Genomic DNA, 12,198 nt, shown 5'->3' with positions numbered 1-12,198 from the left:
CCGTCTCCCTTCAGTACAGAGTTTTGAGGCGCCATATTGTCATTCATTTCAAGCTTACATGTATATATGCCGTTTCTGAGCACCAGCAAATTCAGAATCACTGGAAAACCCGTTGTTGACTGTGCGATTCGTTCCAATAAAATAATGAGAAACATCATATTCGTGGCAAAAGAATTATTGTAACTTGCGTATTATAAGAGTAGGCTATTTGAAGGCAGCGACACACTGAAGATCCACCCAAAACGCATTGCTCTTGCTATAATTTGTTATAATTAAATTTCAATTAGTACATATGTACGATACGGTTTTCTGGAACGGGTAACATACTTAGATTACTTGCAGTCTAATGTGTTGTTGGTTTAGCATATTGAGTAGTGTCACTGTTTTCTATTGGTTTGATAGTTGGGGCGGAGGTTCGCGTCTTGACATTCCTGAATTTTACTTCCTAAAATTCCCGTTTTTATTAGGTTCTGAGAGTTTATTAGTTTAATGTAAGTATATACTATAATATATGGTGTTATGTAAATATAAGTTCACCTTCTTTTGAGGGGTGACTTTGTTCGATTGGCTTAATCTACAGGACAGCTTGCGCGCTACTTTTATAAAGATATTTTCCTCCTTTTTCTTTTACGCTTTTTAATTCACATGTTGCAAAGATTCTGCTACTGGGTAGGAACAGTGATTAAGTAAGACTGACCTTGGGGTTTTACTAAAATGTGGGAATGATGAAATATTGTTGATCTTATGCGGAGAAGTATTCCATATTTGTACCGCACTGTTTGCAATGGAACTTTTATAAGCCTGTGTCCTTATTGACTGGACATGGTACTTTACTTTTCGTGGACGATGGAGGAAATGTGCGTTTTAATAGAGCTAACGTGGGAATTTTACGCTCGCCCGTTTAGTAAACAGTCTGATTTACGAACTAGAAACATCCCTCAACTGCCGTTGGAGTGCGTTGCGATCGCGTGTACCACGTACCGTATGCACAAGTCGCATCGTCCCTGAGCGTTCAGCAGCACGTTGAACTTGGCACGCTCAGCGTTAACGTTCGACAGCACGGCCCGTGTACCGACGGCTTAACACCCAGATCTAACTGGAAAGAAGTTGGAGGTATGAATTAAGCAACGCCTTCAGTCACAACTTTTTCCTGTCTCATTAACTACACGATGCATTTGATCGTCAGGTGTAATTTGTCTTGATACATATTTTATTTCTTCTTTTCAATGAGGTGAAATGCATATTCCACTTATCCAAGGAAAGCATTTTTAACGTTTTAGTACCGGGAAACATTATTTTCTCCGTCGTTTTGGTACATGCCACTTCATTCAAGATGTACACACATGTTTATAAACACTTTACTTTACAAACACTTCACTCACTCAAGAGAAGAAATAAAACATGCATTAAGACAAATTACACCTGACGATGCACCCACATGGTTCGAAATGCATCGTGTAGTTAATAAGACACGAAAAAGTTGTGACTGAAGGCGTTGTTTAATTCATACCTCCAATGTTTTGAATACAGTCACGTTTTAACCTGCAAAATATGGATAAAATTAAATGGAAAGGAGTTGTTTCTCACCCTACAGTGTCTTACTGTCGGCAATGTGCAGTCAAGTCCACATAAAAACGCAAGGTCTCCAAGCCATACCGGTTGTTCTAGTTTGCATTCCTGCACTCCTGTTTGCCCCATAATTTCAGCAACAATGAGTGTTAAATCGATAAATGTTTCCAACGTACTCTGCAGTAATATATGAAGTCTCCATTTCCATCGAACGTACTCTGCAGTAATATATGAAGTCTCCATTTCCATCGAAAACTGTTGCAACTTTCAGTGGAATAATAAGAGCGACTCAGAAATTTTTCTATTCATACCACAAATTTCTTCACGACCTGCATCACTACAAATATAGCACAAAGTGCTTCTTGATGTAACGAACAATGAATCCCGTCTGTCGATCGTTGTAACGTTTTGCTCGTATCAAATAAACCTTTAAATTTTTTTCTGTATGGTACTGTAAATATCTTTTTCAAAGCAAATTTGCAGTACCCGTCGCTTCTGCGACTTCATAATGGGTAATGAAAATTCTCATCCCTCTCTTGTGTCATTCCCATTCGTTTTTAAAGGCTTTTGACTATATATCGCCAGACTGCCTCTTTTTGTGCAGAAATCCACTGGACATGCGAACGTCCTTCATACCGCGAACAAATAGCGAAAGGTAAACAGCGCTGACACCAAGATTCTGCTGAACTGAAGAGAGTTCTGCCGACCGAAAAATGTCCCGAGAACTTCAGGGAAGCGAGCAAAGCCTGGAGAAGCCGAAATGTGACCCGCACGCAGCCAACACACGCGGTTCGCGTGATATTTGACAATCCGTGGACGGCCCTGATTTAAGGCAAGTGTCATGCTTATTGCTACGTTCTAGATGTAATTCGTTTTCATATTTAATTTTTCTGGCTGTTTTCATTTTCATTGAATTAACATCCTCCAATCCCTAACACGCACACACACTTCACAGAGTGGAGATAAAAGGTGGAACGCTGGAGAATGCTGGATCCTGTAGCCAACACCAGCGCTCGCACACGCGCTTCGCCCTCTGTTGGAGGACGCTGTAGCCAGTGCGCTGGACTTCCGATCCGCATTCCTCCGCAGCGTCAGATACGCTAATCTTCGTTCCCTCGGCCAGTACTGACTCTTTGGAAAATCGGTACTGTGGAGCTCGTAGGGTACGCAGCCTTTGAAACAGGGGATAAAGCTATGGCGAGAATTTCTGCTCCCGCCGACGGGGGACTCACATCGATCGCTGCATCAAATTCCCTTCTACTGGCAGTGAAAGTGGCTTTGCTGGGAGGCACATTCAGACGTGCGGAGCAACAATTTCAGAAAGAAGAGCCAGTCTGTAGGGATTTTCTTTTTTTTAACAGACGTCATCGTTTGGGAATGTGATTTATTTATTTCATCGTATGGTGATTTTGTACAATATACAGTTGCTACAAGGCAAGTAGTTTTATACAATATACATATGATATAAGACAAGATTAAACTTTAAAGTCCCGTGTTTTTCAACCAATTAATTAAGCTGGGTGTTAGAGTGGACAAGTAGTCGGGAATTCCAGGGTATGAATGAAGTGGACAGCGTTGGACTAAATGTTCAGTTGTCTGCTCATCTTGATTACATTCTCACATTGGTGAACTGGTCCAGCCCCATTTGTACCTGAAGTAGCTACAACAACCATGGCCAGTCCTTAACCTGTTGAGGCGGCACCTAAATTACCCTACACGTGACCCCTGGGTGGTGCTAAACGAGCAACAGTGTCATAGGTGACAATACACTATGGGAATGTGATGAAGCACAGCCTTCATTTTGGGCTGTTGAGCGTAAATTTCTGTTCCACTCTTTGTATCCTTTACACACCTCAGTTGTTTCCCTTTGGCGACCGAAGGGCTGCTTACCGTTTACTGTGGGACTGTCTTACGAAGGGAACTCACCAAGTAATTCAGCACATTTTCCCCCGTCAAATCTGTTGTATTAAACTAGAGAATAATTTGTAATACACGAAGAACCGCAAAGCCATTCTACTTTGTGGAAAGGTTGCACATGAGCACGACATGCTGCACTAATCTTTCCCACAACGAAACTGTCTCTAAACCTGGCATAAAATCCAAAGCGATTATGGTCGTATATGAAGTATGTTAGCGGCAAGAAACAATCAATGCCTTCTCTGCGTGATAGCAATGGAGATACTATCGAAGACAGTGCTGCCAAAGCAGAGTTACTAAACACAGCCTTCCGAAATGCCTTCGCAAAAGAAGACGAAGAAAATATTCCAGAATTCGAATCGTGAGCAGCTGTCAACATGTAAAGTAGATATACTCGGAGTAGTGAAGCAACTTAATTCACCTAATAAAACCAAGTCTTCTGGTCCAGACTGTATACCAATTAGGTTCCTTTCGGAGTATGCTGATCCAATAGCTCCATACTCAACAATCATATACAACCGTTCGCTCGACGAAAGACCCATACCCAAAGACTGAAAAGTTGCACAGGTCACACCGATATTCAAGAAAGGTAGTAGGAGTAATCCACTAAATTACAAGCCCGTATCGTTAACGTCGATATGCAGCAGGATTTTAGAACATATATTGTGTTCGAACATTATGAATTACCTCGAAGAAAACGTTCTATTGACACACAGTTAACATGGGTTTAGAAAACATCGTTCCTGTCAAACACAACTAGCTATTTATTCACGTGAAGTGCTGAGTGCTATTGACAAGGGATTTCAGATTGATTCCATATTTGTGGATTTCCGGGAGGCTTTTGACACACAAACGGCTTCTACTGAAATTGCGTGCTTATGGAATACCGTGTCAGTTATGTGACTGGATTCGTAGTAACTGACGGAAAGTCATCGAGTAAAACAAAGTGATTTCTGGCGTTCCCCAAGGTAGTCTTATAGGGCCTTTGGTGTTCCTTATTTATCCAAACGATTTGGGAGACGATGTAAGCAGCCGTCTTAAGTTGTTTGCAGATGGCGCTGACCTTTATCGACTAATAAAGTCATCAGACGATCAAAACAAATTGCAAAACGATTTAGAAAAAATATGTGAATGGTTCAAAAATTGGCAATTGAACCTAAATAACGAAAAGTGTGAAGTCATCCACATGAGTGTTAAAAGGAAAACGTTAAACTTCCGTTAGACGATAAATCAGTCAAATATAAAAGCCGTAATTTCAACTAAATACAGAGGAGATACAATTAGGAACAATTTAAATTTGAAGGAACACACAGAAAATGTTGTGGGGAAGGCTAACCAAAGACAGCGTTTTATTTGCAGGACACTTAAGAAAATGTAACAGACCTACTAAGGAGACTGCCTACACTACGCTTGTCCGTCCTCTTTTAGAATGCTGCTGCGTGGTGTGGGATCCGTACCAGATAGGACTGACGGAGTACATCGAAAAAGTTCAAAGGAAGGCAGTGCGTTTTGTATTATCGCGAAATATGGAAGAGACTGTCACAGAAATGATAGAGGATTTCAGCTGGACATCATTAAAAGAAAGGCGTTTTTCGTTGCGACGGAATCTTCTCACGAAATTCCAATCACCAACTTTCTCCTCCGAATGCGAAAATATGTTGTTGACACCGACTTACGTAGGGAGGAACGATTACCACGATAAAATAAGGGAAATCAGAGCTTGTACGGAAATATGTAGGTGTTCGTTCTTCCCGCGCGCTATACGAGATTGGAATAATAGAGAGTTGTGAAGGTGGTTCGATGAACCCTCTGCCAGGCACTTAAATGTGATTTTCAGAGTATCCATGTACACTCCTGGAAATGGAAAAAAGAACACATTGACACCGGTGTGTCAGACCCACCATACTTGCTCCGGACACTGCGAGAGGGCTGTACAGGCAATGATCACACGCACGGCACAGCGGACACACCAGGAACCGCGGTGTTGGCCGTCGAATGGCGCTAGCTGCGCAGCATTTGTGCACCGCCGCCGTCAGTGTCAGCCAGTTTGCCGTGGCATACGGAGCTCCATCGCAGTCTTTAACACTGGTAGCATGCCGCGACAGCGTGGACTTGAACCGTATGTGCAGTTGACGGACTTTGAGCGAGGGCGTATAGTGGGCATGCGGGAGGCCGGGTGGACGTACCGCCGAATTGCTCAACACGTGGGGCGTGAGGTCTCCACAGTACATGGATGTTGTCGCCAGTGGTCGGCGGAAGGTGCACGTGCCCGTCGACCTGGGACCGGACCGCAGCGACGCACGGATGCACGCCAAGACCGTAGGATCCTACGCAGTGCCGTAGGGGACCGCACCGCCACTTCCCAGCAAATTAGGGACACTGTTGCTCCTGGGGTATCGGCGAGGACCATTCGCAACCGTCTCCATGAAGCTGGGCTACGGTCCCGCACACCGTTAGGCCGTCTTCCGCTCACGCCCCAACATCGTGCAGCCCGCCTCCAGTGGTGTCGCGACAGGCGTGAATGGAGGGACGAATGGAGACGTGTCGTCTTCAGCGATGAGAGTCGCTTCTGCCTCGGTGCCAATGATGGTCGTATGCGTGTTTGGCGCCGTGCAGGTGAGCGCCACAATCAGGACTGCATACGACCGAGGCACACAGGGCCAACACCCGGCATCATGGTGTGGGGAGCGATCTCCTACACTGGCCGTACACCACTGGTGATCGTCGAGGGGACACTGAATAGTGCACCGTACATCCAAACCGTCATCGAACCCATCGTTCTACCATTCCTAGACCGGCAAGGGAACTTGCTGTTCCAACAGGACAATGCACGCCCGCATGTATCCCGTGCCACCCAACGTGCTCTAGAAGGTGTAAGTCAACTACCCTGGCCAGCAAGATCTCCGGATCTGTCCCCCATTGAGCATGTTTGGGACTGGATGAAGCGTCGTCTCACGCGGTCTGCACGTCCAGCACGAACGCTGGTCCAACTGAGGCGCCAGGTGGAAATGGCATGGCATGCCGTTCCACAGGACTACATCCAGCATCTCTACGATCGTCTCCATGGGAGAATAGCAGCCTGCGTTGCTGCGGAAGGTGGATATACACTGTACTAGTGCCGACATTGTGCATGCTCTGTTGCCTGTGTCTATGTGCCTGTGGTTCTGTCAGTGTGATCATGTGATGTATCTGACCCCAGAAATGTGTCAATAAAGTTTCCCCTTCCTGGGACAATGAATTCACGGTGTTCTTATTTCAATTTCCAGGAGTTTAGATGTAGAATCCTAGTACGAGGGGTGTACAATAAATAATGCAAAACATTTTTTTTTCTGAAAGCAGGTTGGTTTTATTCGAGATTCCAAGTCGGAAGCTGCGAGATCCGGGTTGTAGGCTGCATGAGGAAAAACAGCCCAGTGCAGTTTAGTGAGCTCCTCTCGGGCGCACAGACCTTTGTGAGGCCTCGCGCTGTCATGCACGAGTAACAGCAGTTCGTTTGGATTGTTGTGGCGACAAACAAACTCAAGTAGTTTGTTCAGTTTCCTGAGGGCGGCGCAGTACACTTCAGATCTGATCTTTTTACAATGAAGGAGAATGTCAAACGAAAAAACCTGTTCATAGTCCCAGAACACCGTCGCCATGACTTTGGCAGCTTAGCGTGCGGCTTTGGACTTTTTCTTCGGAGTAGTGGTGGATTTCGTATCACTTCCTGTTCGAACTGAGAAAACCACGTTTCGCTACCTGTGACGATGTTCGGCATAAACTTGTCACGAACAGCCTCGTAACGCGCAAGGCATTCCGCAGAGGTGGTCCTTCGTTGCTCTTTATGGTCTTGCGTTAGGCGGCGAGGAACCCAGGGGCATACACTGTAACGTACCTACAACAGTTAAAGCCTCTGTTCGTCTGTGAAAATGGACTCGATAAGCAACCTGAGCTATCAGTAATCGGAATATAACCTGCACAACACTGTGAGCGTCTTGTATGTTTTGTATCCCGCTTGGATCTGCTCCTGTAAACTGAAGGGTAGGCCGAATGTAGGAAGGAGAGTAGGAGCAGGAAAAGATGAAATGCTTCGGTACTGCGTATAGGTTATAACTCTTTTACTGGGGTGTGAACAAATACACCTGATATTATTACTTAACTTTGCGTACAGATGAGCACGTCTGTGCAAGCCGTTCATCAATCAAATCTAACAGCGGATAGAAGTTACAACAGCAAAATCTGTAGTGGCTCGCCCACTATGAAATAGAAACAATGTTGCTTGGTCGTCTACTCGGAATCAAAATGGCCAGAATCTGGAGTGGAGCTCGTAGAGCTGCAGAGCGCCGGCTAGGGGGCGCTGGTGTCGGTGTCCTAGTGCCAACCTAGCAGAGCGCCTCTACATCGTAGCTACCGATACCACAGTATGAGTGTCAGTTTCACTCTCATTTAAGCCCTCAACAGACCGTTACATGAAAAACATAAAACTGACATTTGGATAAGCAGTCTGACTGCGTATTTGAATATGAAAAACTACAGGAACAAATGATCCTGCAACAATGAATACCTAAGCTATCTGGCTGCGTATTTGAATAAGAATTTAGAAGTGATACAGAATCTGGCTTGTGCAACGGAATTTACTGGATCACAGTACATGACATGTAGTGGTGTGTCAGTGTCTCTGTTTTGGCCCTAAGTTTTGCACTCACCTCTTTAGATGACTGCAAATTTTGCAAGTGGTTTACAGCAATTCGCAGCTTACTAAGAATGAATTCAATAAAAAGTAATTTGCTTGCGTCCTGTTAACTACTAAACAACTTATAAGAAGGGATTTCATAAATTAAGTCTATTTAAAAACTTCAGAAATCATCATCACCAATAATTAAAAATAGTTCAAATGGCTCTGAGCATTATGGGACTTAACTTCTGAGGTGATTAGTCCCCTAGAACTTAGAACTGCTTAAACCTAACTAACCTAAGGACATCACACACATCCATGCCCGATGCAGGATTCGAACCTGCGACCGTAGCGGTCGCGCGGTTCCAGACTGTAGCGCCTAGAACCGCTCGGCCAACCCGGCCGGCATAATAGTCTAAGTCTATTTACAAACTTCAGAAATCATCATGACCAATAATATTTTGACAAGTATTAATCATTGCAAAATGCCTGACACCTTATAAATATCAATAATGGCTGAGTGCCAGATTAAAAAATTATTTCAACCTCACAGTTTCATTAACATTTAATAACCACAGCATATTTATGGATTACATGTGCAGAATAGTTACTATTATTTGGAGGATAAGGTGGATTCTTTAGCTGACAAGCAAAACGTGGGATTGTTGCACACTTGGACTAACAATCACGAGCCTAACCGTGCAATTGCGCTTTACGCGATGCTTGCGAATTTTACCTTGAATTCCACCTTCAGGCGTAGTTAAGACATCTAAATCGCTCCTGGCCATATAAATGAATCAGGCCTTGAGTGGAGTAACAACTGCCATCATCGATGTGAGGGCAGCGTGACACGTCTTCTGTCTCCGAACTCTCGACCAACGCTACTGAAAATTTACTCTCGCACACAAACCTCGTCTCACAACGATGCTTAGAATCGTGCTCCCACGTTTCGCCCACAGATTGTGACTATCGATATCTGTGTGCTTATTTACTTCCATACAGAATCGCAGAATCTAACACAATGCAAAGAATAGCCTTAAGGTGGCTACATTCTTTTCGATACTCAGTGGAATATTTAACCAATGTGATAGAGAGTCCTGACACACACCCAACGGCTTTGAGTACCCCGACTGGTGGACATGTGTGTCAGCACTGCGAACAGAGACGCCCAGTTGTGCAGCGACAAGTTTTATTGTGATGCGTCGATCATCTCGAATGAGAGTGTCCTCAGGTTGCAACATTGCAAGAGTCAAAGCTCTGTGCGGTCGGCTGGCACGCGGGAGAATCGCACGTTTGCGCAAAGTTCTTGCGATGAAGACAGAGGCTTCGTCCAACGACTCACCGTGCTTTTGTTCACTGCCAGGTCTCCATAGATGTTGTGAGCCTATTGATATCTGCGATACTCTGGTTTTCCACCAAAGGAAGCACCGCCGTTACAGATTTACAGATGTTATTTTGAATGTCAACTTTTAACGCTGCCACCAATCAGACCTGCATGAAACAATAGGGGCTGGAGCGGGAATACGCCATGATGTATTCAACCGAAAGTGGCCGAGAAAAAAAGTATTTCGTGAGTTGCTGAACACCCCTCGTAGTTTGCGTCCCCTAATAGTCCGCGGTGCGGGTCTTCGGCATCTCGTCCCCTACGGTCCTCGGAGTATGGGACATCATCAATAATCGGTTCAGATCAAATCTGCTGAACAGTACGTTCTGTAGTTCGCCTTGCTCGCCGCTCATAGCCGAGTTTGGGCACGGACGAGAGGAGCGTTACAGATTGTCCGTCTGCTTCTAAAGGAATCACTATGTACCTTACGACTTACCTTAGAAGAAAGATTAAGGAAAGGCAAACCTACGTTTCTAGCATTTGTAGACTTAGAGAAAGCTTTTGACAATGTTGACTGGAATACTCTCTTTCAAATTCTGAAGGTGGCAGGGGTAAAATACAGGGAGCGAAAGGCTATTTACAATTTGTACAGAAACCAGATGGCAGTTATAAGAGTCGAGGGACATGAAAGGGAAGCAGTGGTTGGGAAGGGAGTGAGACAGGGTTGTAGCCTCTCCCCGATGTTATTCAGTCTGTATATTAAGCAAGCAGTAAAGGAAACAAAAGAAAAATTTGGAGTAGGAATTAAAATCCACGGAGAAGAAATAAAAACTTTGAGGTTCGCCGATGACATTGTAATTCTGTCAGAGACAGCAAAGCACTTGGAAGAGCAGTTGAACGGAATGGACAGTGTCTTGAAAGGAGGGTATACGATGAACATCAACAAAAGCACAACGAGGGTAATGGAATGTAATCGAATTAAGTCGGGTGATGCTGAGGGAATTAGATTAGGAAATGAGACACGTAAAAATAGTAAAGGAGTTTTGCTATTTGGGGAGCAAAATAGCTGATGATGGTCGAAGTAGAGAGGATATAAAATGTAGACTGCCAATGGCAAGGAAAGCGTTTCTGAAGAAGAGAAATCTGTTGAGTATAGATTCAAGTGTCAAGAAGTCTTTTCTCACAGTATTTGTTTGGAGTGTAGCCATGTATGGAAGTGAAACGTGGACGATAAATAGTTTGGACAAGAAGAGAATAGAAGCTTTCGAAATGTGGTGCTACAGAAGAATGCTGAAGATTAGATGGGTAAATCACATAACTAATGAGGAGGTATTGAATAGGATTGGGGAGAAGAGGAGTTTGTGGCACAACTTGACTAGAAGAAGGGATCGGTTGGTAGGACATGTTTTGAGGCATCAACAGATCACAAATTTAGCATTGGAGGGCAGCGTGGAGGGTAAAAATCGTAGAGGGAGACCAAGAGATGAATACACTAAGCAGATTCAGAAGGATGTAGGTTGCAGTAGGTACTGGGAGATGAAGAAGCTTGCACAGGATAGAGTAGCATGGAGAGCTGTATCAAACCAGTCTCAGGACTCAAGAGCACAACAACAACAACAACAACAACATGTACTAGTTAACAAGTATACCTCTGTGTCACACGATTCCTCATATTCTCATAGAGTTGAGAGTTCTGTCGGTCACTTTTGCCGCTCCTAGTAGCACCCAGTGCTACATTTTGCAGCTGGCCAGGTGAGCCTGTCTAACATGGCCTGCCGTCTGATGGGAGCTTTGTAAGTGCATCAGTGTCTGGCTGCCGGCAGCATCTCTAGCCCTTTGTACAGGGCAGGCAGGCACTACCCTACGGAGACACATTGTCAGCCAGCCACGCGCGGCAGCGAGCGGGCGTGTTCTGTATCTCTCACAGCATTTCAGAGACTAAACGTATTCTATATCAAATAATTTGGTGATTGATTTGCTTGGAAATAAGGATAGGGCACTGCGCACTCACAATATAAGTGTACCAACACGGGACTAGAGGTCTTCAAGTGAACAGTTGCGTACATAGTGCTTCCCGTTCTATGGCGGGGCGGCATTGAATGTTTTTACCTTGAGATATTCACTGTAAGCCTTGTAGGTGGCGAGAAGTTTCCTCGAGATATGCACCATTTACACCGGCCCTGATTAATGCTGAAACTAAACTAAACTCACTCCGAACAGGCCACGAAGGCCAAACGGTACCGACCGGCCGCCGTGTCATCCTCAGCGCACAGGCGTCACTGGATGCGGATATGGAGGGGCATGTGGTCAGCACACCGCTCTCCCGGCCGTATGTCAGTTTACGAGACCGGAGCCGCTACTTCTCAGTCAAGTAGCTCCTCAGTTTGCCTCACAAGGGCTGAGTGCACCCCGCTTGCCGACAGCGCTCGGCAGACGGGACGGTCACCCATCCAAGTGCTAGCCCAGCCCGACAGCGCTTAACTTCGGTGATCTGCCGGGAACCGGTGTTACCACTGCGGCAAGGCCGTTGGCAGTCACATTAATGCTACCACCTATTAAAAGCTGAATAAGCACCTTCTGCAGTGCCGACCATTGCGAGCAGGTGCAGCAAGAGAGTGAGTGGAGTTCTGGAAGGCAACGAGAGGGACGTGGAACCGTGCTGACTCCCGTGCAGTGGGCAGCTGCGCCAAGTTTCTCGGTTGAGGATCCATGGTGACAGCAGCCAGATCGAGGT

At 45.2% G+C, this 12,198-nt stretch overlaps 1 pseudogene; it reads right to left on the bottom strand.

Moving 5' to 3' along the window:
- Nucleotides 1–11,878: 11,878 nt before the first annotated feature.
- Nucleotides 11,879–11,996, bottom strand: LOC126254696 (5S ribosomal RNA; annotated as a pseudogene).
- Between the last annotated feature and the right edge of the window lie 202 nt (nucleotides 11,997–12,198).

Source organism: Schistocerca nitens, chromosome 4 (genome assembly GCF_023898315.1).
Source record: "Schistocerca nitens isolate TAMUIC-IGC-003100 chromosome 4, iqSchNite1.1, whole genome shotgun sequence".
Lineage (NCBI taxonomy): Eukaryota > Metazoa > Arthropoda > Insecta > Orthoptera > Acrididae > Schistocerca > Schistocerca nitens.
This window is presented reverse-complemented; position numbering and strand designations above follow the sequence as displayed.